Below are 6,942 nucleotides of genomic sequence, written 5' to 3' on the forward strand. Positions count from 1 at the left end.
TACTACTGTAGGACCTCGTCTTCTTCTGAGTCATGCCCTGTTTGTCCTTAACTTTTTACAACAAGATCTGTTCAGACATTCAGCAGCTGGCCGCCTTTGGCATTCCTCCACATCAACCACCTACGCCAAGGCTAAGTGGAAAGATCCACTCACACATCAATGGCATGGCCCTGATCCTGTTCTTATTTGGGGCAAAAGGCATGCCTGTATTTATGACCAGAAGGAAATGAATGCGTGTTGGCTACCAGAGCGTCTGGTCAAATTGTTTAATCCCTCTCCCTCAGGGGATCCCCCTGAGGAAAATATTAATTCTGTTTCCTTATAGAATGCTGTTTCATTTTGTCCTGGCCTATATTTTATCCCCAACTGTGAGTAATTTGTTACACCCTCGGGGCCCCTATATGATTTACAACTTTACACAGGTTGTTATTAATCAGGCCGGTGATGTTGTTAATTCCACATCTACACTTGATACCTTTCCCCATTGGCCCACCCTACAAGTAGATCTCTGTGTGCTGGCTCTTGGGGCCAACCCAGATTGGGGAACTCCTTCCACCTTTTGGCCACACATTCCCCTAGAAATGGGCAGCAATGCCCCCCTGGCCTGTTACAATCATTGAAGTAGGGCTGCCCTCAGTCTCCTTCCAATTTATGTCTGCCCCAGACTTCCCGCCCTTTGGCCAGTCTCTCAACTTTTGGGCCTTACAGGAGGGCTGCTGGAAAGACAGGTTTTGCCTTGGGTCTCACTATGTAAGGTCCATCTCATCTCCCCCACTATTCAAAAAAGCCTAAGGCCATCAGCCCTGACCCACCCTGGCTCTCTCCTGGTAAGTCAGATATGGAGCTGGCATTAAGTCTCAACCGCCTACGACAGTGCAGCCCCATGTGGGGGGGTTGACCCAGTGACGGGTAAGAGTTTGAGCATTGCCCTCTACCAGGCTCAGGCTCCCATCGTGAGACCTCAAAGATGAGGTTGAGAGGCCTCCTTCCAGGGCGCTTCACTGTGATGGTCCAATTGACCTTATTACACAGACAAGGGAGAGATGTTGGGAACCATGAGAGCCCTGAGATAAACATCCTGCCCCAGCTAATTGAGAACCCTGAGACTAACATCCTGCCTGACAATCACAAGGATCCAGCTTGGCCCTGAGAAAAGAACATTCATGGAAATTCACCCCCTCCCCACCTGCTACCCCGGAGCTCAACCCCAGAAGATTTTGTCACCTTCCATCTCCCTCCTTCCTCTTCTCCTCCCCTCCAAGATTTTTGCTTTAAATATGCTCTGCTCCACTCAAGGAAGCTCTTGACAAGCAATGCTTCCTTGAGTCCTGTCGTCTCTCTCGCCCCTTCTTTATTCACAGGTTGTGACCCTCCTCGCTCCCCCAAATAACTTGACCTTCAGGCCAGGTTAAACATGTTCATGAAAGAAATAAGAAATGGAGGTAATTCAGTGTGTGAAGTCTTAGGGTTGACAGCAACAGCAATGACTTCATTTGTGTCTTACTTAGCATTTTATTGATGTGATTAAACACCATGACCAAAAAGCAAGTTGGGACGAAAGGGTTTATTTCATCTACACTACATCTACAATGTAGAAACATTGCTATTCATCATGGAAAAAGAGTCCAAACAGGAACTCAAAAGGGACAGGAACTTGGAGGTAGGAGCTGATGCAGAGGACATGGAGGAGTGTTGCTTACTAGCTTGCTCTCCATGCCTTGTTAAGCCTGCTTCCTTATAGAATCCAAGACTACCAGCTGAAATATGTCACCACCACAATGGGCTGCACCCTCCCATATCAATTATTAATTAAGAAAATGCTATGCAGATGAATCTTATGGAAGCATTTTTCAAAATTAAGATTCTACCCTTTCAGATAAATCTGGCTTATTTCACATTGACATAAGACTAACCAGAACAATTTTATTAGGGATGATTTGATCAAGCAGCCACTTCTGGTGGCACTGGGTATGAAAATGTAGTCACTTTTGCGAAGCCACACTGTCAACTTCAATTTTACTATGATGGAAGAAGTAGGAACTTAGAATGATGGCCAACTCATGATTCCTATCATGCCTCAATTACAAGTACCATTTTTCTAGAACTATCATGAACATATCTATTAAAATCATGTCCCCTAACCCTCAGAGTTTGTAATTTAGTGAATAAATCATGGCTGGTCTAAGATTTCAGGTGTGATTGAAGTACTGGATGCCAAGAAGTGGTATCCACTGATAATTCTGGCTTTGAATCTCTAAATTGAGGACATCAAGCTGTCCCTAAAGAAGTTTTACCTTATTCAAACAATTGAAGACCTCAGAAGAACAAAAACACAGTAATAGAAATAATTCCTCTTGCCTGGCACCTTGAGTCTGGGTTATTAGTCTTTTGTGTCTTGTGGATATGGACTGAAATAAGACCTTTTCCTACAAAATTTGAGTTATTTTCTGTGTCCTGCATCTTCCAACCTTTTAGATCTTAGCCTTCCCATTCAGTCTAGGACCGTACAATGACTATATTGCATTTCCACTATGCTGTTTGTAAATCTTAGGATGTATTTGCTTCCATAATTACATGGGCAAATTTCTTATGCTAAATATATCTTACCCATTAAATTTGTAACATGTGCAATATAATTTAATAAATATACATTTATATTTATAGCATATGAATAAATATATGTTAATATAAAGCCCTAGGTGGGAAACAAAACATGTTAAATGGCAATAGCATAATATTTAGGAATTACTTTAATACAAATGAATCTATAAATTAGTACACTATTTTGTTCTAATGAATTAATCAAATAAGATGCAAGGTCATTTTCCTAGATAATTAGAGAATTATATGATCATTTTTTAAGCAGTGACTTTGAAAAATGATACGGTCTTTCTTAATACTGTCTTCTCCTTTTTATCATTTAATTCCATATTTTATTAACTTAAGCTTTCAAAATGAGGCAGTCTGTCATATGAATCCACAATGTCAAGAATTTAGAGATCTACTTCAACCATGAGTCATTTTGGATGATATATACCCTTCCTAATTCTTTGACCATGAACTCAACATAATAGAAAACTGAAATTTGTTGAGGTAAATTCTGCTAGTAAGATTTGCACAAAGCAAATCCTTCCAAGTGCCCGGGAACCCATTTTTGAGATTCAGTTTTAGAGAATATTAAAGGCAAGAAATTCAGTAGACAGGATGTCATCAGAAATGATGGAAAATAAACAGAGTGGAAGCTGAGCTGCCTCCTGGAACTGTGCATTCATACTACAAGAAAAAGTGCAAAGAATCAATATAGCATTTAAATTTTGATACCTTTTGAAACACAGTCATCTAGACTCCTTGCTTTGCCTTACACTCTCTAGAATATCATCAACTACGATTAAATGAATATGTTAAAATCGAATGTGTAGCATACCAAATGAAGTGGCTTATGAGGGACCATTTTACTTACAAATCAAGGAACACAATTGGGGGCTGTTGCTCCTGTGATATTCCATTTTAAGATCAAAATTTAAATCACTATTTGTTTTTCCCTTTCAGAACTTAATAAGATGTATAATATATTTCCTTTCTTAAAGTTCATCTTTTCAATTTTGTTTTTGTTTTCCTTTGGATATTACTATCTCCTTATCACCTTCAGGATCATTTGAAATGTACTTCATGTTGATTTGATTTAAGTCAAATCATTGTAAATGAAAATTTCAAGTTCAGAATGTGTGTATAATGAATATGCCATATATACATTTATTCATTAAAAATAATGAATAATTCATATCCATTCATAGTAATACTTTAGAGATATATAGTACCTTTTGAAAACTATGCATTTTATCATTGTTTTGTAATAAAAGGACTTCTCTTAAATTGAATTTGGATGGGCTGCATATTAGATGTCATCAAACAAATTATTTAGGGAAATTCATGGAAACATACTCAGAAAAATCAGCATCTCAGGACTTTTCTTATCCATACACTATTTCATGTTATGTTAATGTCACATGTTCCTCTCAATGGTCTTCCAAACGTTCTTCATTGACTTTACTTCAATCTATCAAGTAGACAGAATGAAAATAGAAAAAAAAGAACAAGCCCTTGGAATAAAAATTTATAGACTTTAATACATATTGGAAGACAGCTTATAATATTTTCATGTTACCTAATTATTGTTATAATACTACAAAAGCCATAAGAATAGTTAACAAGTAAGTATTTAAGAAATAAAAACACACTTTATTAACACATCCATTGCCATTTTCCATTAAGCAACTAATAAGGTATTTTCTACTTCATAGTCTCCATATCTATGTCATTCTTGGTCCTGGCACAGTCAACTATTCATATATGATTTCCTGACTGATTATGATTTTTCAAGAATGCTTACACACTGTTATACAAATGTCTGGCAGCATTAGTTGTCATGACTGCTTATGAATAACACTTGGGGGCTAAACAGTTGTAAGTCTTCCTCTAGTTTTCTTGGTTGAAATGATTTCATCTGAAATCTAAAAAGAGAAATGTGACTGTATAATTGCAGTGGCTTCTTCTATGGATTATACTACAATTAAACAAAAGAGCCCTGGGGATGTGAGACCTAGAACAGCTGTAACAGAAAGATACCTCAAGGAAGACTTCTCAGAGTTGGTAAGAACCTGACACAAGCAGGGAAAACTGAATGACTGAGAAGCTGAGTTTATGTAAGGAGAAAAGGTATGTAGTTCATTGGATCTTCTATTGACAAAACAAAAGAAAACAAAACAGAGATAGGGAGAAGCAATAATGTGGGGATGGGAAGAATAATTTTTATGGAGCAGGCTGGCTTCAGAACTGCTTTTACTAATACTTTACAGAAGTGAGGTATTTATCTCTAAATTAAGTAAGAGAAAGTTGGCATGGCCCCTCTAATTCCAGCCATTGAGATGCTGACTCAGCCAGTTCCTGAGGTCAAGGACTGCCTGGACTACACAGGGAAAACCTGTTTAAAGGGAAATAGGAAAAAGTTAAGAACAAGGAGGACAAAAATCAGGAGGAAGAGAGTGAGGAGGAAGAAGGGGAGGAGAAGGAATAGAGGGGTTAAGAGAAGAAAAAGTGGATAATAATTTTGATATTTCTGCTGATACAAGAGGACATTAAGCTTTATTTTGTCAGTGTTATGAGTTGTAGTATAAATATGTGTGTTTTCTGGTGGCCTTAAGTGACCACTGTGTAAAGGATATTTGACCCCAAGGGGTCACAATCCAAAGGTTGAAAAAAAATCACTGACTTATAAGTTATCTTATAACTTTCAAATAACATAAATTTGAGTATTAGATAAACAATTGAGTTCAATTATTAATGTATTGAGTCTTTTACTACATACCAGGGGACCACAAAGCATTTTCAAAATAGCTTCCCTGTAGTTTTGTATTATTGTGGTAGGAACAATTACTATGAGAATTATCCATAAGATGTTTTAAATGTAGAAGCAATACTCTTTAACTGCAACATTAACCTCTAGACATGGTTCATCTTGCATAGTTGAAGCTTCATGCATGTGCAATAGTCACACCCTATTTTACAGCAACTCTTGTAATGTGTCTTTCAATGATGTATATCTATGAAATGAGCTTAAATACTTTACATACATGGAATGGTTGTTTTTATTCTTTTGATGCTGGTTTCCTAACCTCAATATATTGTCTCCTGGGCATAGTCATGTTCTCAGACATAGCAGAAAATTTTCAGTTATATATTTTGAGAAAAATTACATTACATATATATCAGATTTTCTAAAAGAAGGAAACCAGACTGCAAATGTCATTCAATATATGGTTCCAATCATCTGAAATCAGAGAAAAGGGAAAACAATGAAGATGGAGAAATGTTTGGTTGTTTGTGAAGAGGGAAGGGTGAATAGGAATAGACACAGAATAGAGAGTGTCATTTTTTAAGGCTTTGGAAGTACTTGGCATAACAGGTTATGGAGATTCAATACATGTTATACACTTACCAAAACCCAAGTAGGCAGTGCAGTAAACTAAGATATCAAGTTAAAGTACGTCAGTCGCTGATCATCCATATCAGTGAATGAAACACGTAAAGCCAAGGTGTGTTATGACAGAAACTTTATGCAAATGTGGAGGTGAGAAGAATGTTTGTATTTTCTGCTTAATTTATTTATAAATCTTGCAGGTATTTGTAAATCTATTTATAAACTTATTTATAAATCTAAGGTATTATCCAATGAAATGGAATGTGTTCTTACTCAAAGAAAAATCAAAACCCAAGTTATATAAATTATATCTTTTTAAACCTTACTGCCTCATCTCCCAAAAAAATTTAGTAAAAATTAAAAACAAAATACCCTACAATTTTTAACAGGGATGGTAAAGACATGCAAATAGTCTTTAGGGACATAGGGTACAGTTTAAACAATCAAGGATATATTTATCCTTTATACTGGAATTCATGTCTAGGAATTTATTCCAAATTGAAGGTTACTTGTGTCTAAAGGAATTGTTGAGGGTAGGTTTGCCCATAGCAATAGGCAATAGCCAGAAGTTGCAGAGTTACTGAATCAACATTGATTCACCTAGATAGTAGAGTAAGCTTATGTTTTTCAAAACCTACACTTTAATAAGGGTTGTTAATCATTTCAACCTCCCTTATACCAAACCCACCAAAGATAGTAGAAGAAAATGGCTAATAGAACAAAAGGGACTTAGACCTATTAAGAAGTAGTTCTTTGGGGGAGATTCCAGTCTTCCTTTTCAACAGTCTAGTCCACAATCATCAGCAGCAGCAGCTTGATCCAAAAGAAAGTGTGAGACTCTGCCCATTGGCATGAGTCTGCTGAAGCAGCAAGAGGCAGCTGGTACACCACTAGAAGTTCCTTGGTGTGTTTATCTCTGCAAAGTTGTGACAAGTGAACTTCAGCTAAAAAAGCGACATGAACCA

Source organism: Mastomys coucha, unplaced genomic scaffold, assembly GCF_008632895.1.
Source record: "Mastomys coucha isolate ucsf_1 unplaced genomic scaffold, UCSF_Mcou_1 pScaffold22, whole genome shotgun sequence".
Taxonomy (NCBI): domain Eukaryota; kingdom Metazoa; phylum Chordata; class Mammalia; order Rodentia; family Muridae; genus Mastomys; species Mastomys coucha.